This window comes from Thermobia domestica, chromosome 5 (assembly GCF_964235325.1).
Source record: "Thermobia domestica chromosome 5, izTheDome1.hap1.1, whole genome shotgun sequence".
NCBI lineage: Eukaryota > Metazoa > Arthropoda > Insecta > Zygentoma > Lepismatidae > Thermobia > Thermobia domestica.
The window spans coordinates 230031888-230058280 of record NC_137458.1 but is presented as its reverse complement, the minus strand read 5'-3'; the positions used below and the strand labels follow the sequence as shown (position 1 = coordinate 230058280).

Genomic DNA, 26393 nt, shown 5'->3' with positions numbered 1-26393 from the left:
ACATCTATCTTAGTTCGACACTTCTCTTAGTCACTTGGGACTTTCTTTTCACATACCACGCTTATGTCGATCGTCTGAAATTGTATGTAAGCGTCATTGGGAGCCTTATTATTGATTTCGGGGAACCCAAAAATTATGGATTGCGTAGTAATGTGGGTAGTTTCGGATTATTTATACGTATTACCCATTCTTAGTCTTTCCGCTTTTGATGTCTTATTTCCACAGCATTTTTTCAGATTGTACACGTGTATCCACAAAGTTAGTTGAAATTGCTCGAGGCATTCTAAAGTTATGCCTCTAACATTTATTCATACACACACATATTCAAGTTTTATTTTTGAAATTTATCTGCAGAAGATTGGGAAAATTTGATTGGTATGTATCATTGTATTTGATTGAATGATAAACTTTATAATATGTGTGTGTGTGTATGTGTGTGCGTTTGTGCAATACAGCTATCGTACCGACATTGACCTCTATATTGCCAATCCAGCTCACAAGGTCGTTTTTCCTTAAACATGAGTTTTAATCGAATCATGATTATCATCTAACACATGATTATCATGATTATCGAAAATATGTAAGTGAGACTAATTTCTTTAATTAGAGGCATTTATTTTCACCCCTTCTAACCCTCTATATTGATGGTATCTTTAAGAGTGTGACTATTCATCTTAGCGACATCGGAAATCATTAATTCAACGCTGGTATTCGTTGTTTCCAATCCTTATTACATTTCGCACCTTCTCATCTCAAGGGTGCTAATAGTGGTTAAGGTTGTATTAAATATCATTTGTAGAGTCACTATTTACCTAAGAAGCATTGGAAACTATAGACTAGTTACAAATAAAGGCCAATTGTGATTATATGTACAAACTCCTGCTTCTCTAGTTCCATAATGTGGATAAGGGACCTTAAGCCCATTCAAGCTAACATGGAATTAAGAGTCATCGGAACTCTTGCTGATCAACTGAGTTACTCAAAAAGTATATATTCGACACTAATATCAGTCGTTGTTGATTATTTATTCTTGTCACCATTCGTCATAATGAAGGAATAATCTGAACTTAGTGGTATTTATAGTGTCATAATTTATCTCAGAGACCCCGAAAACTATCAAATAGAGACTATTATCTGTTATTTTGGACTTCTTTACATACCACCATTCTTCCAGCTTCTAATGAGAATTTAAACTGGACTTAAAGGAAACTCGACAATAATAGTCGACGTTTATAATAATTATTTGAATGTCGATACCGCTTTTTGCTATGTGTACTAGAGGGTCTTACTCCTGCTGAGGGCTGAATTTTGACTTAAAGGAATCAGAATTATCGTTAGTTAAATTAGGGACGACAAAAATATAGGTTAGATACTACTATCTGTCACTTTCAATTACTTATATGGTCCCCATCTCGTTAGGGGTGCTATCGAACGCTGAAGTTATACTTAAACAGCATCGGAAATGTCACTATTCATATCAGGAACTCATGTACTATAGATTCGACTCTAATACCGGTCGCTTTTGATCATTTCTGCCAAGTGCTCCTACTTCCTGAAAATGTGCTAGGGAGATTTTACGACCAAATTATTCTTTTTCAAATTGTAGACAATGTGTGTACCAAGATTGATTAAAATTGCTATAGGCATTCCAGAATTCTCCTTGAATGTACATATTTACATGTATCCATTTTCATACGCATATTGCTGAGTAACAATCGCTTTGATTGGAAAGATGTGTAAAGAAATACAATCTACCCTTACCTCCTAATTCTGTTACATTGTTTTCATTTTTATACATAATAGGTCCCCCACGTTCAGCCTGAAATATGAATAACAATATCAATTTAGGTAAAATTGTTTACTTTTTGTGCTACTCTTAACATACTCTAAAGAACAATTAAAAATAAAGGATACAATAATCATAGTGTCATTGCTATAATGATTTTTTTGCGGAATATGTGACACGAACGATAGACTTCTTTCTATTCAAAAAACATCAATCACTGATATTCAAAGATGTTTCGTAGTGCACCTTATGTGACGCGGCAATTGTTTAAGCGATCATCAAGCTTTCACTTCACTCCTACTTGCTTATGATTGTAGTCTTGTACAATCTGTCTATCTTCTCAAGTTATTTTATCCACATTTAAATGTTCCTGCACTGTAACAATTGAACCACTGATTGGAAAAAGGGAATAAGTACAATTTTTTGCGATTTTAACCAGAGATAGCAGATGTGTTCCTTTAAGATAGTTGCATCGTTGAGTAGAAAATTGGAATGTTTGGGCAACTCTATGTGACCAATGTAGAAGGCAAAATCTCTTGCTGATTAGAAAAAGGGAATAACTACGTTTCTTATTTCCTTCTTACAGTCACTACAGGACACGACCACAACTGTGAGACTGTGTGTAACTAGACAACCACCAGAGCCCTCTGCTTTCGTTACGATACTTTGCCTTCTTTTTGCATTGCACAATCTATGGAAAACTTTTTGCCCCAATCAGTTACAGATTTACATGTTTTCAGTGATACAAGTGGTGGTCAAAACTGCAATCATTCAATGACATGAATGCTTTTCAGCCTGACCGGGTCATAACGGTTCACCACTATACACCAATATTTGCCTGTCAGAGGTCACAGTTTTTACCATGTGACCGAAATTTTGCTGTAATCAAACCAGAACTCAAACGACACAATCCCATTTATTTACCAGCACAGTATAACCACATGATTAGGAATGCAACAAATACTGATCCTCCATTTCAGGTTTACGAAGCTGTCAATGAAGAAATCTTAGATTTTAAACATTGGTGGTAACCGCTTTAGAAATCTTCAGGTAGCATTGTGGACAAAACAGTGAAATTCCAAGTAAGTAAATAGAGACACTGTTTACAAAGCAGAATCTCCAGGTTATGTCCAAGCTCATAAGTTTATCAATGGACTAAGAACTGATATTTTTCGATTACTCAAAAGTAATGTCACAAACGTTGCACTGCCAATGTCAAAGGCATACGATTGGCAAGTCTCGATCAATCAGAAAAAGATCAACGATTCTTCACAAATCATCAAATACATACCTGACCAATACAAACAGTTTTATAGGATGATTTGTTCATGGAAAACCACTCATCAAGAAACTGTAGAAGAAGAAGATGCAGACGAATAGGACCCTATGTAAACCCATTCTACTGTGAGAACGTATTTTGGTACGTATTTTGTTCAGTTGTCTATTGTATTACTTTTCTTGCTGTACGAATAACATGTGCTGTACAGAAAAACGAACGGTGACAATAAAAGTGTTAGAAGCCTAATATGCGTGATAGTTCGAATACATATATCTAAGATTAACATACAACATTGCATTCAACATGTACATTTTCATAGCTTTCTATCAAACTGCACATTACATACCCTACACATAATTACAATTGCACCCAACTTTAATTGATTGGAAAAAGGGAATATTTTGTTCCATTTTTAAGCTTTTCTAACCAATTCCAGGGCTGCAATACAAGATTCTTCTTGTTGTCTTAGTGTTTGTTAGTTGTTTTGCTACAAGTAATCAATTATACACTTTTTGCAACAAATACAAACAACACCTCTAGAAGGTTTTTTTAGCGTTATTGAAAACTTAGGTCTGATGCACTTATTCCCTTTTTCCAATCAGTGATTCAATTGTTTACCAACTTTTACCTAGATATGTCTCTAATTAACGATTACTGATTGTGTTTTAGCTTGTTACAGCCTACAGTAACCCTTCTCAGATGCTCACTTTGAATACGGGCGCCACTAGTAGGAAATTACTCAAACGCGATTTCTCCAATTTTACCCAATAAAACTAGGAGTATGTACATCTAAAGTCTTGCTCGGTATTTTCACGACGAATTAATTACACCAGTAACAGTTAATATATTTCTTACTCTGCATGTTAAATTGTGCTGAATTATTTAAATACGTCTTATGAAATTAGCAAAATTCATTAAATATAGTTTTTCGAACAAAGTTAAAATCATCATATCCGAGAGTTCCCAATGTTAAGCTGGGTTTCAGTTACCTGCTGTTAAAAAAAAGCACCACACAGTGAAGAAAATTTAAATGTCGTTATTTTATGTAAAAAAAAATGTGACTCACCATTTTACTTTTAGTGTCACATTGTCAGTTAAGACTGGTTTCTATCATATATATCATATATATCATAATTATATATATATATATATATATAATAAACTTCTTTTGTGTCATTAGGAAATTGAACTTTTTCCGTGTTTCTTTCAAACAGTATTGTATAATCATTATTGTGAGTCTCCAATTTTCGAATAGCGTGCACCACTACTATCTAAAATCTGCTTTGAGTGTTTTATATATTAGCGAAGAAAATAAATGACAAAGCCATTTTTATTACAATTGTTATTTTGGACAGCATAACAATAAAGAAAATCACCCAAGCAAGTACAAAAAATAAATAAATAAAATATCAAATTGGTTCATTTTAATCTACATCTAAATGTTTCCAATTAAAACCAAGGAGCACCTGCTGTGGTAGAAAAAGTCAAGAAGTTTGCAACACATGATCCGAAAGAACCAGAGGCAGTCAAGCCCATGACCCACAAAACGCAGTAAGCTACACAGATCTATGATCCATAGCGACATGGTTTGCTTGAGACAGGCCTATGACCAGAGTAACCCCGTCTCATCCGGAAGACTCATGGCCCGAATTGACTACGTGACCTTCTATGATCAGAAGACGACTAAAAATCATCATATATATATAAGGAGTACGTGAAGCTGTGAATATGAATGTAACATATATAATTCTCCTCTCTTTCTCTGCTTTATCACTAAGTCTGTAATTTCCATGTTTTGATTGATCTCCAAAATTTCAAACATGATCTTCAAAGTACACTTTATGCAATACACCTTAAATTCTTAAGTTATTGTTAGATTCACGGGTTGGAGCGTTACGATGATATGACAAATTATTCATATTTGGATGTGATAGTTCAAGTTCATGCGTAGGGCCTATTGTATTATTCAAAACTTGACTGAGATGCCAAGAGCCCAGAAATCTAAATCCTAAATCCTAAATCCTAAATCAAAACTTCACTGTGTAACGTTGAATTCTAAATTATTTTCTTTAACTACATTTCCATTCTGGGAATCGAACAATTTACAAACCAATCATTGAAAATAATAGCGGTGAAACAGGCTATTTTGTTCGCGAGTCAAATCTTTGGTAAGATAATATTCTTTTAGTATTCTAGTTTTACAGCATACGTGTTTCATGATCTGTAGAGGGTAACTCGCTTAATTAAATGATTGTCTGATTCATTGGGACAAAACAGCAACACAACTCTGTTTTTTTGCCATTTTAAACCGACACAGATCTTTCAGTTTCTAATATTAAGGTTTTATTTGGTATATTGGTAAGAGAAATGAGTTTTGTCTATTTTTAATAACTTCTAGTCTTGATTCGCTTTCAGACATTATTGTCAAAAATTCATCTACATATGTAGTTACTGTAGGATCTGTAGATACAGATCCTTTCACATTTTGATGTTGTAGAGTGACTCTCGCACTTTGAATTTCTTAACCAATCTTTTGATGCTTGAAACCATGTACGCGTATGTTCAGTTATATGTTTAAAACCCGCGAAAAAAAACGTTTAGCTTTCTCACGAATTATCACCTCACACAAATACATAAATTTCTGAATTCGTCTTCAACCCATAGTGTACTTATGCTTTCCATTGTTTCAGTTGGTGAATCAAACATGGTTTCTGATGATAGAAAGGGCTTGCGGTATAATTCCCGATGTTGTTTTTAGATATTTTGGTATGTCGTAAGTTGATTTGTTGAAAACAAATATTGCGATATCGATGCAAATGTCTCACAAAGACGTACACAATAAAGTACTTCTAATTAAACCTAAATGACACAAGAATTTTCTCTATGGACGAAGTATTTTCTCTTCATTTTTACTTGATATTATAATATTCATGATTCTTAAATCGTGAAAATGAGAGCTATGACAATGGCGATAATTACTTAGAAGTATTATGACAACTGATAATTTGCCGAAAGACAAAACGAACTCATTTTCCTTTTATCAAAGAACAAATCACGGAGTACATTCGTCGATGTTATAGATAGCTAGCAGAAAGTTAAAAGTCAATTGTGATTTAATATACTAGTCATTGTACGAACATCGGAAGCAATAATTTTGTATTTATTTAGCTAAAAAATTGACAACTATGTATCGTAAGCAACGGATGAGTTTAAATAGATTCAATACACGAATAATACAATTTTATTTCGTAAAGGGAGAAAATAGATACGATTATTTTCCCCAAACGCTAACTGCAAAATCGTAAATAAGAAATTTTAACTATATTCTTATTTTTAATTAACTAATTATATGCGTATAATTATAAACGAATTTTATGAATTACGTTACTTAGTTCGAGATAATGATTTATACGATACTCATTGCTCATACTTTGCATGTATCAACTTCTACATCCTCTGCACAAAATATCCCTTCATCTAGCTCATCCTCAGTGTATTGGGAAATCCATAAACATGTTTCTCTGTTAATAACAAGTAAAGTTGCTTTTTGTAGTAAGTCATCAACTGAAGAAGCATTTTTTTCGATGTATCCCCAGCCTACAACTTCTACTTCATTCCCAGATAGATTTCTATCTGCAAAAGGAGATAAATTTCATCAAAATTGCATAGGATTTATATAAAGAAAAATCTAAGTTTGAGTAGCTTCAGATATCCAAAATATATTATTGCATTTTCATTATCTCACAAATATGTGAATTTAATTCAGTAGATTCAAGTTGAAATTTCTGTTTCAAATGTCGCAATTTAATCTATATTATAAAATTGAAAGTGACTATGTTTGTGACTCTTAGCAATGGAGGGAAAGGAGTGGAGGGGGAGATATACAAAAATCAATAAATATAAAAAATGACTATTAGTGAATTGATTACTTTCGAACCACTCGATCGATCTCAATCAAATTTTCAACATATACGAAGTTCTAATCTGGGAAGTTTTCTATAATTTCATTTTGACAGTAGATCTTAGGGGAGGGAGAGAGGCGGAGAGAAATATATGAAAATGAATAAAACTTAAAACTCTTTAACCACTCGACCGATCTTCATTTTACTTTTAGAGTGCAACGAAGGGTTGGGGGAGGGGGAAGATATATATCAAAAAACTAAAAAAATAAAATAAAAGTGACTGTCTTTGTGACTTCATCACGTTTAAACCACCTGACCGATCTTAACCAAATTTTCAACATAGATGAATTTTAGATATGAGGTGGTTTTTATCATATTACTTTAACGGTAAAATTTAGAGGAGGGTGAGAGGAGGGGAGAAATCTACAAAAACAAATGAAACAATAACTCTTGAGGCACCAGACCTATCTTGATCAAACTTTCAACATAGATAAGATCCGGGCTTGGGATGTTTTCATTATTTCACTTTTACGGTGGAATCCAGGGACTTAGGGAGCGGGAGATGTAAGAAGAATAAAAATAAAAGTGACCGTCTTTGTGACTGCATCACGCTTTAACCACAGGACCGATGCTAATCAAGTTTTCAGTATGGACGAAGTTCGGACCTTGGGTGGCTTTTATCATATCATTTTGACGGTAGACCTTAGAGGAGGGGGAGAGAAGGGGACAGATATATGAAAATAAATAAAACTTAATAACTTTTGAATCACCCAACCGATCTCGATCAAACTTTCAACATAGGTGACGTTCGGGTTTGGGATAATTTTTATCATATAACTTTGACGGCGCAACAGAGGGGAGGGGGAGAAGGAGGAGGAGGCAGAGGGATATGTAAAAACAAAACTGAATGTGACTGTCTACGTGACTTCACTCTTAATCCACCTGACCGATCTCGATCAAATTTTCAACCTAGATGAAGTTCGAACATGAGATGATTTTTGTCAGATCACTTTGAGGATGTAACTTAAAGGAGGGGAAAGACCTTTACAAATGATCGAAAATGACCAATATTAGTGTCTAATCTACAGTTTGTGAGGTCGCTGAGATGAACATCGACACTTCTGATGACATTTAAATCCAAATCCAGCCCCGCAAAAATGGTGAGGGGAGGGATATATATTTACAAGGTGTGTGAGAAAAGTAATGAGACTGGCAACACTGCGGGCGGTCTGGCAACGTTGTGTCTACTGCCCTGTGCTAAACCGGTTTCTTTATCCCTTCACCGAGAAAGAAATTGTAGGTGGCATACTTAAAATGGTAGGTTACACGCGTAATTCCTGCAGTTTTTGGACTTAACGTACAGCAGACGTATAACTGAAAACGCATGTTTTATAATACTTTCCGTATAAGTATTACACCTATATGTACTTTCCGTATGAAACAGTATAGACGGTCAGGATCTCACATACAAATAGACGTATATAACGTATAGCTGACGAAGGTAACATAAGTATATGCATGTGATATACGGAACACTGTTAGATGTCAGACATCCTGCAACGGCATGATGTAACATCTAAGGGCAGTGCGTCTGTAGCATACGGATAAGATATGCTCCAAACTTATTTCTATAGTAAGCAAGAGGATTTAGTATATTTGTACAATATACTGCTGTCCGGAGAACGGATTTTTCTCAGTTTTCCACTTCCTTAGTCCAAGTTACAACTCCATACATCTAAGACATTATTTTTGACAGTGTCATAACTGAAATTGTGTTTTTGTTGTGTGTTACAGAAAAGAAGCACCGGAATTTAGAGCAACGTTGTGCAATAATGTTTTATGTTAAACTCGGTGAATCCGATAGTGTGAATTTTAAAAAGTTGAAACAGGCCCTTGGGGAACGTTGCTTATCAAGAGCACAAGTTTGCCGCTGGCAGGAATCATTTTTGGAAGGCCGAGAACACGTTGAAGATGAACCTCGCTCAGTGAGACCTTCAACTTCAAAAACTGTCAAAAAGGTTTAATGTCTGAGGGCTCTTGTGACATCAGACCGTCGTTTAACACTAAGGACAATGAGTAACAGTTAAATTTAAACGCTTTCACCGTACGTCAGATTTGGCGGACGATTTGAACATGCGAAAGATTTGTGTCAAAATGGTACCGAGAAACCTCACAACTGAACAGAAGGACAATCGGAACAACGTGTGCGTTGATCTTCTAGAGAGGATTTTCAATGACCAAGAATTCTTCAGTTGTGTGATCACAGGTGATGAATCCTGGATATTTTAGTCGGATCCTGAAACAAAGCGACAAAGTGAAGAGTGACACACTCCGTCATCTCCTCGTCCGAAGATATGTCGAATGAGCAAATCAAAGATTAAGATGATGCTGATTTGTCTTTTTTTGACAGTAATGGTATTGTGCACAAAGAATTTTCTCCATCAGATAAAACTGTCAACCAAGTGTTTTATAAAAGTGTCCTTGTAAGGCTCAGGGAAAGAGTGATCCGTGTGAGACCATACATTTTACATAAGTGGATGCTTCATCATGACAATGCCTCGTGTCACACGGCCAGTTCCATCAGTGAATTTTTGACCTCTAAACGCATTACCGTTGTTTCTCAACCCCAATATTCACCTGATTTGAGTCGTTGTATGTTTTTCCTTTTCCCGACATTGAAACATTTCCTAAAAGGGCGTCATTTTGGAACTCGGGAGAGCATTCAGAAGACTGTGACCGACAAGTTAAAAGCCATATATATTCAAAATGACCAATATCAAAGGAGCGCTTTTGTAGTAGTAAAAAGTGACTGCTGACGAAACATTACATTTTTTCTTAATTTAGCCCAGCAAAGCAAGTAATTGATGCTAGTTAGTCCTATATTTATTATCTATATTGCTTGCGCTTTCTAATTTATACAATAATATTGGTTTGTTACAAGTCATTCAGACATGCTAAAGCATTGTAATCACATATTTTATAGAAGCCTTGACGTGGGTCTCAAAGTAAGTGTAAGTCTGATACGAAATTGTGACGATAAACGGAAGTACCATATGGTAAGAATATAAACTCATCCTTAAAATTTGAAAGTATGAATAAGAAAAATTGGTATTTTCCTTTTTTATTCAGCTTATATTTATCTATTTTCGTTTACAGTTAAAATCAAGGAAATAGAATTATGTTGGTACATATTTATTTTATCATAAGTACAGTACATACAAAACAATAATAATTATTGAAAGATTAAAGTCATTATTACGTGTCATATCTACTTTAAACAGGTTTCTGTCAAGTATGAGAACAGTATTTCTTAGGTTACGAAATTTGCCTATTCACTGACATAACTATTGTCAGAACTGATATCACTTTTAGTACCTACTTCATCACTCTAACAATTTTCTTCTCAAATCTTTTACAATGCGTTATCTTCTCTACTATTTCCTGCATTCGGTAATTTAAACCGTGGCACACATATGTAACTGTCGGTTTCCTTATCTTAGTAGATGACCTGAGGGCATGATTGTCCTCCAGAAGCTACTCTGGACACTGTTTCAGTAAATAATGTTGGAACGGTTTGTTTACTATGAAACCGAGCATTTACAATTTTGAAATCATACCAGCAGGAATGGGAACTATTTTTTCCATTGCTTATAGGAAGTTTACTTTTTACTTGTTGTAATAGATGATAATCAAAAGCTTCCAAACTAATAACATGTTCTTGTCAAATAGTTTGGTAGATCTACATTTCCCAAAGGCAGATAGCTCGTTATCCATCCATTTCTCTTGACTAGAAATTCTAAGCCCGTAGATACATTGTCTTTTGGGAATACTTTGATATCGTAATAACGTAGAGGATAGTTTTCTTCAATTGGCAATAACGCCCATCATGAACAATTTATCATTGCCAATTGGTATTTACCTAATATTTTCACCCCTTTTCCTTTACTGTCGCTACTTGGTATGTCGAAAGATATGAACATTCCATTAGGTTAGTTTGTTTGTTCAAATAAATATGACGGCGCTACAACATTTCAATGATGTACAATTCGAAACTTATCAGTTCCTTCTTCGAACTATGTTACAGTCTCAGTGCTAATGAGATACTTCGTAGAAGAAGAAGTATATTTCCCCACATGAACATGCAGTACCAACAGATGCTTCCATGGAATTCTTCAGCAAAACGCTTAAGGTCTCCAAAATTTGTAAAACCTTCAGCTGCATCATTTCCTATGAAACCAACAACAGATCTGTTCTCTTCTTTCGTAGCCTATGTAATAAATAAATCAAACTTCAAGATCCGAATATTTACCACATTTAGGTCTACTTAAGTATCTTGTAGAAATTGTCTATTTAGTTCAGCAGCGATCCAACATTACATATTAGATAGATAAAGAACGCATTTGCTTTCGAAGTCTCTTATATTTGAAACTTTATCGTAAAGAATAAATGCAAGATTAAAGCTTGCATTGTACCTTTTTCTTATTCATAGTCTTGATGGTGCTTTCTTCCACACATGATCATTAATATTGTCGGCAAGCTAAAATATCAATTCAACAACAATGAATACTGTAATAATCTTAGAATGAAACAAACGTAATCATAATGCGAAGTAAAAGAGTATCTTAAGAAGACTGTTAACAGCTTCGAGAACGATACTGCTGCATTCTTTTAATTCCATAAAAATAAATCAGCACAATTTAAGCACCACATGATTGGACGAAAAGGTATAATTCTTTTAGGTCTTTAACATCAGACTACCCCCAATTTTTCACAATTGAAATTTGATTAAAATGTGTGACTTTTATTTTTGACAGTATGTTATTTTTATCTGATTGTCCTAATCGATGACATTTGTGAACTGCTATCAAAAAAGAAATAATAATTCCTTTTTGGTGTCTTGATCCGATAAAAATTCTGTATTTTATTATTAGGCTAAAAGTATAAAATTTTACTTGTCTCGAGCTATATTTTTCTCGTTTTCTATAATATTTTTTGTCTGTCAGAGATGTTGAGCGGTGAGAAAACACACATTCAGTTACTAATTCGCGGCATTGTCCTTATTTATTTATTTATTTATTTATTTATTTATTTATTTATTTTGCCTCAGATAGACATTTAGACGAAGCAAGATTTCAGGGAATATGTTGATCTTCTTTTCTTGTTTCAAATATTCGTTTATTCTCTGATACCCAAATTTCAGTAATATTTTCACTTAACCATCAAATTTAGACGTAAATAATTTTTGTTTTCTGTTTACGTGTATTCGGATTCATTTTTTTGGGGGGGGGTCACACTCATTAGAAATTTGTTTTAAAGCATTATATAGGATTGAAACAAATTTTGGAAATGAGTTGATTTATTAAAATTGTGGAGTCATTTAAACATCAATCTACATGAAAATTTATTTTCTGAGTTGATATTGCTGCAAGCACTGTTATGCCAAATAATGTTGGATTTTCCTTCTACAATTAACCCTTTGAAGACTATGGGTAAAAACTTTCAGGAAAATTACATTTTTAGCGTATATTTAGTTACAATAATGCTGAAAGATTTCAGTTATATATAAAATATTACTTAGAATGTTTTATTATAAAATCTGTAAGTGGTTTCTCTTCCTTGCCTGGGTAACAAGTAGTTGCATTTCTGTATAGCAGGTAGGAACAGTGATGGGTAATCAACGGTGATGGAATATTATTCCGTGTAAAAAGCGGGAAATATGGAAGAAGCATTTCAAAAGATTGATTCTTGTCGTAATCACTGTGACATAAAGGGTTAAGAAAGTTCATCGTCTTATCTTCAAACAGAACTAGTGTAAAAACGAACATGCAGAAACAATAAATAGTTTCTAGGATACAAAAAAGTGGTTACTCTGGATGAAAATTGTGTCTGTTTCAATATTCGACTTTTCGTTAGTCTATATTATGCCTTTAGCTGAAAAATTGAAATATCCAAGCTGCAATCATTTGAAGTGTGGTGTTGGCACAGAATGCCGCGCATATCATGGACCGAAAGGAATAGGAAAGAAGACGTACTAACGGGAGCTAATGAATGACGACAGATCATGAATATAATATTAAAAAGAAGAAACAATATGCTTATCCATCTTATTCGGAACTCCGGTTGGACCACCGTATTGATAGAGGCAAAGTCAGAAGGAATACAGGCGGAAGACCAAGCATAGAATATCTAGATGCAGTTACGAAGAAGAGACCTTATCAAAGTATAAAACAACTCTCCGAAGGGAGAGAAAAGTTTAAAACATTCCACGTAGCCCACCAACCTATGGTTGAGGTGAACAAGAAGAAGATGGATATGTAAATAGAAATAATCATTTGCCATTCTATAACTGCTATTTGGTTAGTATGTACTTAGATATACAAATGTGACAACACTTATATATATAATTTTAAGTTGTCTTTTTTTTAAAAAATATGTTCATCAATTACTTCATAGTTGAAAGTGATTTCTACGACCTTAATCTATTACTTGCTTGTGAAACTAATATATAAGCACATCGTCTACTACTGATATTGGTAACTAAAATTAGAATTACAAAGATGCCATTGATAATTCCTAATGTAAGATGGGAAAGATGTGAAAAGTCTCAGTGGAAACTCGAATTGTACTGGTAGATAGAAAAGAGTACTTATGTAAATCTGCAGCGTACAGTACAAGAAAGAGAGAAAATCTGACTGAAGTGAATACGGTCGTCGTAACGTTTACGATTTTGGTATCCCATAACCAGTTGAAACTGCAGTGCGAATATCACATTAAATAAACCATTCACAAGTTGTAGTCGTGGCAAAATAAGAATGCAAGTTTGTTTCGTTGTTGAAGGTTTGTGTACATTTAGAACAAAGAGGCGATGTAAGACATGGATGTACTTTTCCTCTTATCTTTGTGTGAGGAATCATCTCCCAAACGTTGTCGGTGTTGTTTTGAAATATACAGGATCCTGTATATTATTTTTTGAACATTTATCTTGATTCGGCCTTACCCCTTCTAAACTACTCTTAAAAACGCTGAAATTTTGTAACAAAGAAACGTCGACAGAGGAACATTCTTAATCATACTTCGTGTAACAGTTTTGCCAATGCAACCTAAAGTTTTACTTTTTCAAATGTCACTAAACCTTGTCATAGCATATTTTAAATTTTCATATAAAATGAATACTTACTCTATGCACTTGTCACGATTACTAATCTCATCATATATTGTATTTCGAACAAGTAGAAAATTAGAAGGAATTGAAAATTTTAATTTCTCAGAGGATTTTATTTCCAGAAAATGTTTAGGTAAGTATCAGATCAAATTGTGTCCATGGTTTGTAATATACATGAAGATCATAATGTCGTTTACAACAATTCGATAAATCAAATCATTTGGAATAATGAAAAATGTTAGCTTTACATATATTGCTTAAAATTGAATATTTGTGGGAACATTTTAAACAATTTCTGAAATACATAGCTTTACAACAATACTTTCTAGTGGGTATAGTTACAAAGAGTTCTCGATACTACATATTTTAAGTAGTGCTGGAAATATTAAGAGCTTTACTACGTATCGCGCACTGTTTCGGACATCAAATTGTTTTGAGCATAACTGAAAACTTCACATATATTTGAAACCACCTATGTAATTCGATGAGGTACTTACTTCAGCAAGCATTCCAAATAAGAGCTTTTAAAAATTCAATACATTGTAGCTTTTTCTATTTCGTTCTATATCTATCATATTATGATCATAGTTTTACACATTAATGTACTTGAACGTGAACTGCCTTACCAGCCTCGTTTAGGATTATTATTGCTATAAGGCCACCAAAATTTAAATCTTAATGTCACTGTAACATCTTTATTTTATAAGACCACATGACAAGTACGGTATTGCATGTTTTCGTTTTACATGTAGGTTTGAAATGTGTAACAATCTTACGTACTCCTATGTGAAAAGAAACCAAACTGCATGTTAGGTGGGAACACTTTTGACCTTGTGGTGTCAGAGCATATATCTAAGAATTTCAGCTTGCTGACTTTAGTATGGTACACAATTTCATCTTTCTTTGTCCTTTAGTGGAAAGTTACAAGGGAGTATCGAGATAAATTGTCACCCTATATACTATATATATATATATATTGAAATCTTTAAGACTAACGTCCCACGTATATGCACTTTAGGCAAGTTAATAATGATTAATGATTTGTGCAATGAAAATATGTGGAAAAAGGTGAATACCCCGAGAAAGCTCACGGACAAGATGTCCACAACAAACTTACTTGGCCGGTGCATATATTCTAGTATTCTATTAATTAAGAATTTGTCAAAATAATAAAAACATAGTTAATGACGAACATGGTAGATCTACAGAACATACTAAAATGCTAATATGTACTTCAAAATATAGATTTACTCACCTTTCGGAGGAAGACAGATTGGTCTCAATGACACTTTATCAAACGAAATAGGTCTGTCCAGTTGAATAAGGATTATATCGTTTGTATAATGATTGTACTTGTAAATGGGTTTTTGATATAGTTTTACGTCAGAAATATATCTCAATATATAGTCATTCTCTCTGCTGAAACTTGATTTAGCGTTTTCCTTTTGTGCAATGTTGTTATATTTAGATCTTTTTATAGTTTTGATGTTTCCAGTAAAATTTTGTCTTCTAGGAGTTGCACCTTTCGAAACATTTGCAATTTTCTTTCGACTAAACAGTCCGAAAACTATATCATATCCCTTAAATTGTCTAAAATAATAAAACACAAATAAATATTTAGAATAATAATCAAAGTGACACTATCCTTACGTGTGAAGATAATGCTTTATTTTTGTACTAAATTTTACTATACTTTTGAAGATAAAACAGATAATGAAAAATAAATGATGCATTTCAAACATTCTTTGAGCAGCATTCAAACCCAAGGTGCAATATTCTCTATAGTAACTTAATATAGAGGCCACCGTGTGCGTGGGTTTTCTCGGGGTTCTCCCGTTTCCTCCCACTTTCTTCATTCCACCATTTCATTCATTACTCATTATCACCGTCTCCTTTAGCCTAACCGGCATAACCGTGGGACGTAAAACTCAAAGATTTCATTTTCATTTCATTTTTTAATATAGAGGCCATCGCTTGGTCATAGAGGATGTCGAAAAATTATTTTCGAAAGCATATTACTTAAATATATATATTTAATACAACACTGGTACCGGTATATTTTCAAGTTTCTGTTCAATTTTCTAATATGGATTTTCATTCATTTTTAGACATCCCAACTGGAATCGATTTTCTGGCAAATCCTTTTCCCAACTTTCTCAAGAAATTTGTTTCCATCTTTTTTTTTTTTTTTTGTCATGATGTTCCAGAGTTTGAGAAAGTTAGAATTTCAATGGTTTAATGGTTAGAATTGCAATGGTCAATCTTCTATGCAATACTATCCCTATTGTAGGCTTAAGAACTCTAAGCTCGCATTTCTAATTGATTTTGTGAGCTATGCAAAAATATCTGTGTCATTTGTTCTACAATCTCTTCATAAATTGTATTTCTACCCTGACCCACCGTCCTGCCCTCTGCGCAACTAATATCGATCGTAAAATTTAAAACATAAAATTACAGATTATATTTAGGATGATTCTGTCTATATTTCCGACTAAACACACTATATTTAGGGTGGTGGTGATAGCACGACCCGTTACGATTAATGATATACACACTCAGACGGATAAAGGCATGCAGCATCCAGTGATTGCATCAGAAACTCACAAACTGCATGCGACAAGAAAATTCGATAGTATACTAGTTCTAATACTCTATATAAAACACGTTTCTCAATGAATGTATCTTCACAATTAACGATTACCTTTGTCCACCTAATATATGTACGACCGATGATGAAAAGCCATGTTTCACTGGCCACTAAGGTCGCGACTTTTATCCTGGTTATCCAAATCTGGATGACGCTGCTCAGATCCAGTCTGGCCCGACAACCCATTCAACCCCATTGACGAAGACACCCAGTGATCTGGATAGTTACGATGGCTAAGATATATCCTGTGATCTGGATAGGTTCAATCACACAAACAGACGCAGTGGCCCGGCAGCATTCAAAATATCATTTCCAAGAGTATTCCTACGAAAGAATTCCTAATTTCGTAGTGGATTAATACCCGAGCTCAAACAATATTTTTGGATTATCTTTATTACACTTTCTAATCAAGGTATAATGTTTTCAATACTTCAAACATAATTTTATGTTTATACGGTTTTCATACCGATAAGTAATATACGACTTTTGGACTGGCTACACAAAAATACTGAACAGTATTTGGGGTTTGCAACATCATTTATATTCTAAAGGATAAGATTAACTCAAACTTTGAGAACCTCTCAAAAGAAAAGACAACATGTAGCTGCGATTCTAAAGCGTTTATAATGTGTAAGTCCTTCCAGTTACCTTTCAATGCAATGCTTTGTCACACAAAATCCCACACAAGAAGGGAGAAATAAAATTACAAATTTACTAAGAACACACAGAGAAGTATAGAGAGAGTCGCGTTTCTTAGTAACACATTAGAAAGCTCCCTATGTGTATGACATGCTTAGTCATCTCCCGGTCACACTAGGTGAACGTTTCATGGACTTGTTCGAGTCACACCGAATTATAGGCCTGTCCGCTTTACTTCTTGTCATGTGTATAGCCGTATCACATTGAATCACTTTTATTCAAGAGCCTGACCTGATCTTTGGGTCACCGTAGGTTATGGTTTAGTCTTGTTCACTGTAAGTCATAGGTCTGTCGGAGTTGTCAAGTCTGGTCGGTAATGGTTTCCCAGTCTCTCATCACTGCCAGTATGTTGGAAAAATATACACAATGTAATTTTAGATACGTTTCTTTTCAAAAAAAAATATTAACTATATTTATATTGCTGGCCAATTATTATAATCACTATACGTATACCTGTAGAGGCAAAACAACTGCTTTTCATCAATTCCATGCATTTTGTGTAAGACAAGTAATATATGCAATTCTATTCACATTGTTTGTAGACATATATTGAAGACTAGATTGCTGTGTGATGTCTTGCCTTTAGACAAATCACAGGGGACCGAATAGACAGTCTTAAAATAAATTAAGAAAAAATATATTACACTAATGCATTAAGATATGAAAGAATCAAATTTGTATTTGTCTCTTGGCCTTGAGCGTTTTAATAACAAAGCATTTTCAAGATATATTTCTAATTCCTATAAAAAAATAAAGGGAATTGTGAAATGAATTTTCACTAATATAATAAAGAGCTTCCTCCTAGATACTGGGATATCGTAAACTACTTTGTTGTAGGAAGCTCGAGTTCGACTGAATGTAGTTTGGGTAACATTAAGCTCTAGCCCTGCGTCTCACACATTCTCATTGCTGAAAGATGCGCTAAACTTAAATCAAATAAACTGACGGGAAAATATCTCATTATGACTTAGCAGTTGAAAGAAATGAACTTTAATGCATTTCTGTTCTTCCAGTGTATATTTCCCATTTTCAAATATTAGTTTTGGACGAAACAGTAGAATCCTCATTCAATTGGAACATTACACTCACACACACACACACACACACACACACATATATATATATATATATATATATATATATATATATATATATATATATATATATATATATATTCGACACCAAACTGCAGTTTCATAATACTTTACGAGACAATACAGCCTCACATCTCACCTAATGGACAACACCAAGGACAATCACGAACCTTAGGCAGTGAGTACCATAATGAGTTCATAAAGGTTCAATGATTAAGTTCTCATGTACTAAGAACCCAATGATAAACTTTGTATTCGTCTTGTTTTAGATTTCAGCTCTTCCCCTTCTTTTACCTTCTAGTTACACACTTCGACTTAACGTCGTCGCTTTCTTCATTTATATAACCTGACCTTCGTTTATAACAGGTTTTGCGTTTGATTTCTAGTACGTGTGTTTTAATAATGGGACTCTGAACGCCCCGCCGGGAATCAACTCATGACCTTCACATGAATTGCTTAGTTAAGAATTTAGCGTGAACGTTATGATTTCCTGTTTATCAGGTGATTAAGATTTTTCTTTTTCCCTTTCTTTTGTAGTAAATTAACGTTGCTCAATCCTTTTCATCTTACTTATTTCTTTTTACAGTAATTGCACATGTTTGTTTTTTTCCTTTCCAGCAGTGGCCGAAGCGGGTTTCACTGTTCTTAATGAAGCCACTCGTCATTATAGACGATTTAATATTGAGGGCAGAATGATGGAAATCCAATTTAACGCACCACCCGCAGGAACCGATATTATCCAATACGTACACCTTGTCTCAAAAAGGTTGAGCGCATTCTTTATTGGTGTTTTGAGGCAAAAATTTTCTAAGTCCAGCTTCGGGTATCTTCGGGAAAAAGTAAGCCAGGTTCGAACCTCCAAGCCAGCCTTTGCAATCGGGAAAAAGTTTGCAGATGTGTTTTTCTTCTTTTAAATATAATAAGACTTGTTACCAAGTGTTTAAAAAAGCAACATTGATTGAAATACTTAATGATACAATATTTCGAAACCTTTTTTTTTTTTAATGTCAGCACATCCTTGTTTGTCATTTAGCTCTCCATACGTAATGGAACATTTAAATACGTTAAAGAATCTTTCCATATGTAAAAGAATGCTCAAAGTTAAGAAATAGAACATAATTATCGCTGAGTACTAAAATAAAAGTCAAAGTAGAACAGAAACAGCGTTTGTAATGGATATGAATGTCATAATTATCTTGAGATCCGTTATACATCGCTAGAAGCATAATTCTAGAAGCCCTTGCGTTAGCTCATTGGTAAGCTGTCGGATTTCAAATCTTAAGGTTGAGAGTTCGAATCCCGTCTAAGTTAGTCCTTTTTTTTAAAAATTATATTTTCCGCAATGCATGAAAAATTATATAAAATAATTACATTAGAATACATAAGTTGTGTATATATAACATAATCATTGCAGAACATAGTAATTATTATGTTTAAAATATAACATCTGACATAATTTTTACAGTAGGTCGGTATTATATATGAGGATGTAAATACAACTTAAGAAACTCGTTCAATAGCAATAAATAAGTTATGTAGTGTATTTATTTGCATCTATTTGTCATACAGATGTAACTTCTCAATATTCTCCTTACAGCATGTCATTTACATTCGTGAAATACAATATATTCCTACGGATATAGAAAGTGTATAAACAGAGTATCCAAAGTCGTATCCTGCTTCAAGACACATAACTTTTCCCGAACCCCTTAACGTCACGGGAAGAAACACAAACTCTCTTTAGAACGGAATGTCGTTACTTAGAGTCTCATTCGAATACGTTGAATATGCTTTTGTATATTCATCTCTCTCTCTCTCTCTCTCTCTCTCTCTCTCTCTTTCGCTTTGTTTATGTGTGTGTGTGTGTGTGTGTTGCGGAATATCCTAAGTTGAATACAACATTTGCCAAGTATATGAGCATCATTGTCATCGAATACCAGAAATTGAAAGTCGTGTTTCTTCAGGTTGGGTTTGCGTGTTCATGTTAGCTCACTGGTAGAGTACGGACTTGCCAATAAAGAGGTCTCGAGTTCAAAGCCTACAGCTAATAATCATTCTTTTGTTAGTAGGATTGCACAGAAATCGGATACAAGGAGTGGTTTACTTCTAGAAATATTTTCAGAAGCGTTTAGATAGCCCTGAAAAGGGCTGTTTTCGGGAGTTATGGCGGGGACATTAATATTGTGTCCAAGACCCTTCTGAATTTATTACACGCTCCATTCTTCTGGGCATGGAATCTATTACATGGGTGACAAATCTATCTCCTTCCCCTACCTCCAGCCATGCTTCGGAAACAAGATGCCACAGGTCATCCTGAGTTCTTGGTGGATCTGCCTCAGGCCAACTTTCCCTTAGAGTACGCTTCACTTCTGCCCACATATTTTCCATGAGATTGAGGTCTGCTCCACGAGCGGCCAGTCGATTAAATCAATCTCAGGATGCCCTGCGAACCATTCCTGAATCACACGGGAAGTATGTATTGGCGACTGGTATTGCTGGAACTGAATTACACCATCAGGCTGAAATACTCGTACAGATAGCACCAAGATATTACTGATAATGTCTAAGTACTGAGCATTGTCCAGATGTCCTTCAATTCTATGAAGCTGTCCTGCTCCGCGACTGGAAATCCAACCCCAACATAAAATAGATACATGGCCACTGCGATTGCAAGCAGCCACATATCCATGGTCATATCGGGTGCCTCTCGGACGATACACAAAACGGCGTCCCTCCTTTGATGTTGTGAATATGGGTTCATCTGAGAAAACTACGTTTTCCCAATTGAGACCCACATTCGCCTGTGCAAACGCGAGACGGTAAATTTTGTGGTCGTCTGAGAGTTATTCCTTCACGGCAGCAACTCGGCCACGTAACCCAGCATGACGAAGCCTTCGCAGAGCTGTATGCTTTCTACCAGGAAAGAGAGAAACTTCCCTTAGCTGTCTAGACGTCCTTAGTGGGTCTAACCGGGCTTCGTTTACTAATCTCGCATCTTGGGCTTCGGTTGACACATGCGGACGACCAGGAGATCGTAAATTATCAGTCTGACCTGTAGCACCATATTTCCGATTCCATCGCCTTCCTGTAGAGGCCGGGACACCTACTCGCCTGCTAGCTGCAGTTGCAGAATAACCTTCCAACTCCCATAAAGTAATTACTGCTGTACGTCTATCCATAGTTACCGATGTTCTGAGCTGTGAGAAGGAAGCAATAGGTAAAAGCTAGTACCTGACGTGTGATTGGTTACTTGCACGACACGCCTATTGTGGGGAACAGCGTTGCCAGATCTAACATAATGATGCCAGATCTAACATAATGATGCTAGATCTAGCATAATTTGCATGTCTCTAGCATCTAGCATCTTGCTTTTAGCATCCTGCCCAAATCTAGCACAATTTCAGCAAGTTTATCAGAAAGCCTTAAAACCTGGAGATGAGAAAGAAGTTGGTCGTGGGAAGAAAAAGAACGGCAGAAATGTATCCTCTTCCATTGATTCATACAGTCGGTAAACCATACAGGCAGTCTTATTTTCCGAAGTAAGTTCGAAACGTCTTTGGGATTTTTTGTGGCTCCACCCAGGGTTTTCTAATCCTTTAACTCCGAGGCATGGGCGGAGCTATGGGGGCCATTCTCCCCCCAACTTTTTGACAACTTCACAATCTTTATTTCTGACTTCATGATCATATTTATTCCTGAAATGACAGCTCCGAGACCGACCAAAAATCTGCCGCCCCCCCCCTAGCAGACGATTCCCAACTCCCCTTATGCTGCGAAGTAATTTTCTTTCAAAATATGTAAACAAAAACTTTGCATTCATTTATACGATATATACGCCATTGAGTCTGGCAACGACTGCATTAATTTAGCTGAGTTAAAATTTTGGTGCGTGAAATATTGCATTCTTGCTCTCTGTGTATTTTAAGTTACGTTATCATATCTCAACTTCGTTTTTTTAAACTCCTGAATTAGTAATTATGAGGATCTAGCATAATTTGACCGAATCTAGCATAAGTTCGATCAGGTTTTGGAATAATTCCGAGCTGTGAGTCTGGCAACGCTGGTGGGGAACGACTTGGTCAACGACTCGCGAAAGAAATCTGAAAATGGTGTGCCGTAATAATAATATCAAAAACAGTTTTTATAAAGGAATATTAATACATACGAAAAGCTGTTTAAAGAATGAATTGTTATACTGACTTTACACGTATAAAAACATATACCATATACCAAACAGATTGAGCAATATGATGATAGCTGTTTTGAGACAAACTCTTTCGAAGTCCAACTTCGGGTATCTTCGGAAAACAGTAAACTAAAGCTGCTGGTTCGAACCTCCAAAGCCAACCTTAGTAATCGGGAAACGATGTACAGATATGTTTTTCCTTCTGTTAAATATAATAAGACATGTTGAAATGGTATTAAGTGTAGAAAAAAGTAACATTGAAATACTTAATGATACAATATTTCGAGACTATGTATTCACACTCTCGTTTCGTCATTGTGATTTCCATACGGAAAAGAGCATTTACGTATGAGCTCAGTTATATTTCAGAAGCAGCTTCCGAAAAGCGGTCATGTTAGCTCAGTGGTACACCACCGAGCGTTTAAATCGTGAGTTCGATACCCGTTCAGGTGAAATTCTTTTATGATATTCTACTTTCCTCAATGCATGAAAATTATGTAAAATAGTTACATTACAATTCATCAGTTGTATATATCAGTTGAATATATATATTCATATCATCAGTTGTATATATCAGTTGAATATATATATTCATATCATTTCACGACATAAGTAATTCTTATCTTTAAAATATAACATCTGAGGTATTGACAGAACGTCGGTGTGTTATGTGTGAATATTGAATACAAATTTAAAAAATCGTGTAATAGCAAAAAATAAGTTATGTAATGTATTTATTCGCAACTACTTTCATCGCAGATAACTTCTCAATATTCGCATTACAGCATTTAGGTAGAGCATATCGAAAATCGGATCGTGGTCCAAGACAAAAAACTAGCTAGCCCCAAACTGTCACGTAAGAAATTCGCGAATCGCAAAAGTAAAGTGAAGAGACTGAGAGCGGTAATTCCTTAATCGCTCTCTCTCAACTCTCTCTTATCTGCATTTATACACATAAAAGTGTATGTATGTAAGTTCCAACATAACTCATGTATGCCTAGGGCAGGGTTTCTCAACCTGGGAGTCGCGGCCCCTAGGGGATCGCGAAGATAGGCGGAAGAGATAAATATAGTTAGAATCTAATACCAGAAATTATTTTTAAATATTATTTTTAATTTTGTTCTGATAGGCATACTTTTGTTTTTTATACACACTGTAAAGAACAATAAAAAATAAGTCTACTGAACATTTTCAAAGGGTGTAGAATTCGTGTTATTATTCGGTTCAAAGTCTTGTCGTCGCGAATTCTGTCGAGAAATTTGAAGCTTAAAATATACAAAACGATAATCATGCCTGTTGTTCTGTATGGTTGCGAAACATGGTCGCTTACTTTGAGGGAAGAACATAGACTGAAAGTATTTGAGAACAAGATCCTTAGACGAATATTCGGACCCAAGAGGAACGGGAATGGGGAATGGCGGAAACTTCATAACGAGGAACTACATAATTTATACGGTTTACCCAACATTGTTAGGGTCGTCAAGTCTAGAAGGCTTAGGTGGGCAGGTCATGTAGCTAGAATGGAAGAAAGTAGAAACGCTTTCAAAATCTTGACTGGAAGACCAATCGGAAAACGACCGTTAGGAAGACCTAGGTGCAGATGGGAGGACAATATTAAGATGGATTTCGCTGAGATACGAATACAAAGTAGAAACTGGATCCAATTGGCTAAGGATAGAAGTCAGTGTAGAGCTTTTGTGAACGCGGTATTGAACCTCCGGGTTCCATAGGCCATAGAGTTAGTTAGTTAGTAGAGTTGTTTAAAAATGAATTTAAATCAAAGAGGTATGATGTAAAACTAATGAGAACTGTATATAGAAATACTAGAAAAATACACATGCAACAAAACCTGCACATTGAAATACAATTAAAATTAAAACCTAATGAGACACCTAAGCATGGTGTAATTTCACTAGTTCAGCAATGTCCGGTTCAATCTTCATGACGAACATTATCAAGCCATTTTCAACTGATAAGCGATTTCTTATCTTTGTTTTAATGTTTACCATAAAAAACACACTTTCGCACAAGTACGATATAGCAAATGGAATTATTACTTTTAAAGCAGCAATCCCCAGACCAGGATATTCTTCTCTCCTCATCAGGCAGAACTTGTCCAAGTCTTCGTTACAAAAAACCAGTTGCAAAGACTTGTCGCATGATCATTCTATTATTTGGTCAAGAAGTTGTGGGCTTAGATCGGATACGTTAATGGCCTCTTCAATGAAGGAGTTTAACATCCATCTTGAACCAGCACCTTCGTCGTTGGGAATATAGATATTACAGTTACTGTATCCACTGTCAGTGCCGGGCGCCGAAAAAAGGGGCCACACATTTCGGAGGAAGTGTGTTACTCATGTTAGGAAAGTGCATGTGCACATGTGTAAAATAGAAGGAAAAACGTAATAAAATGTGCTCAAAATTAAGGAAAGGTAGGGTTTATTTTGAAAATGTTATTGAGCTTCGTGCCAATCATGGTGGCGCTTCGTAGCTAGTCTGTCGACGTCACTCATATATACGGTGACATCGTACTATACTCTCGCCCCGGGCGCTGATTTTCCATGGCACTGTTCACTATAAACAAAAAATGGATTCTACTATTATAGAAATAGGTATGTTAAAAATCCCACACAAGCTTATTATAAAACAAATTATAAAAGGGTCGCTGGCAAGAGCGTGTGATAAAAGGGGATCGTGATAGGAATTAGATTGAGAACCACTGGCCTAGAGTAATTTTAACCACATTTCTTATAGTTTCGAAAAGAGTGCTGTCGGGTTACCTATGGTGAATGGGAGGGGGATACATATAAAAGATTGGTAGAAAATGATCGATATTAGATTCATAGTTTTCGGTGTCGCTTAGATAAATAGTGAGACTTTCAATTTCGCTTAACTCCGATTAAGCTCTCATTAGTAGGGATGGGCACGAACGACTTTTCTTTGAAACTCGACTCGACTCGAAACAGACATCTTTGAGGTCTACTCTTGGACTCGGCGCGAAAAATATCTTCCAACTCGACTCGGATTAGAGTCAAGACGAACCAAAACGAGCAAAATCCTGGACCATACATAGACAATAATTATTCTATCATCAATTATACTACTATTACTACAAATAATAATAATAATAATAATAATAATAATAATAATAATAATAATAATAATAATAATAATAATAATAATAATTATTATTATTATTATTATTATTATTATTATTATTATTATTATTATTATTATTATTAATAATATTATGACAACACCGTGTACAAACATGAACAATAGATGGTTAGTAAAGGAATACTAAGAGCTAGTTGACTGCCGACGTCGGTAGTCATGAACTCTACAAGGCAAAGACATCGTTCATTACTCTAAGCTGTAAGCGTCGGTGGACTACAGATGGTCAACTATTGACCTCTCGCCAGAAATTGGTAGCCCCGCAGCGACGATCCGTGGTGGCCCAAGTTCCATTTTGAAAACTTTACTACCAGCAGCAGAGACGCGATGAAACGCCAACGAACCACAAAATTACTCTCCCAAAATATGTCAAAATGCCTATATGTGTGATTTGTTTATATTTAGATGAATCAAAAAACACAAAACAAATACCCGGGGTGGACGCAAACTATCAATATTACGAT

General features: G+C 35.0%; 2 long non-coding RNA genes across 2 annotated transcripts in view; one reads left to right on the top strand and one right to left on the bottom strand.

Annotated features, from left to right (window-relative positions):
* LOC145684785 (uncharacterized) overlaps window positions 1–26393 on the top strand; it is a 469860-nt gene that overhangs the window by 162679 nt on the left and 280788 nt on the right. The gene's annotated exons all lie outside the window — the stretch shown is intronic.
* LOC145684782 (uncharacterized) lies at window positions 1804–15455 on the bottom strand. Its single transcript, XR_014131395.1, has 3 exons — window positions 15385–15455; window positions 6496–6698; window positions 1804–1819 (listed from the first exon to the last, which is right to left on the bottom strand). It is a non-coding gene; the product is annotated as an uncharacterized LOC145684782 (long non-coding RNA).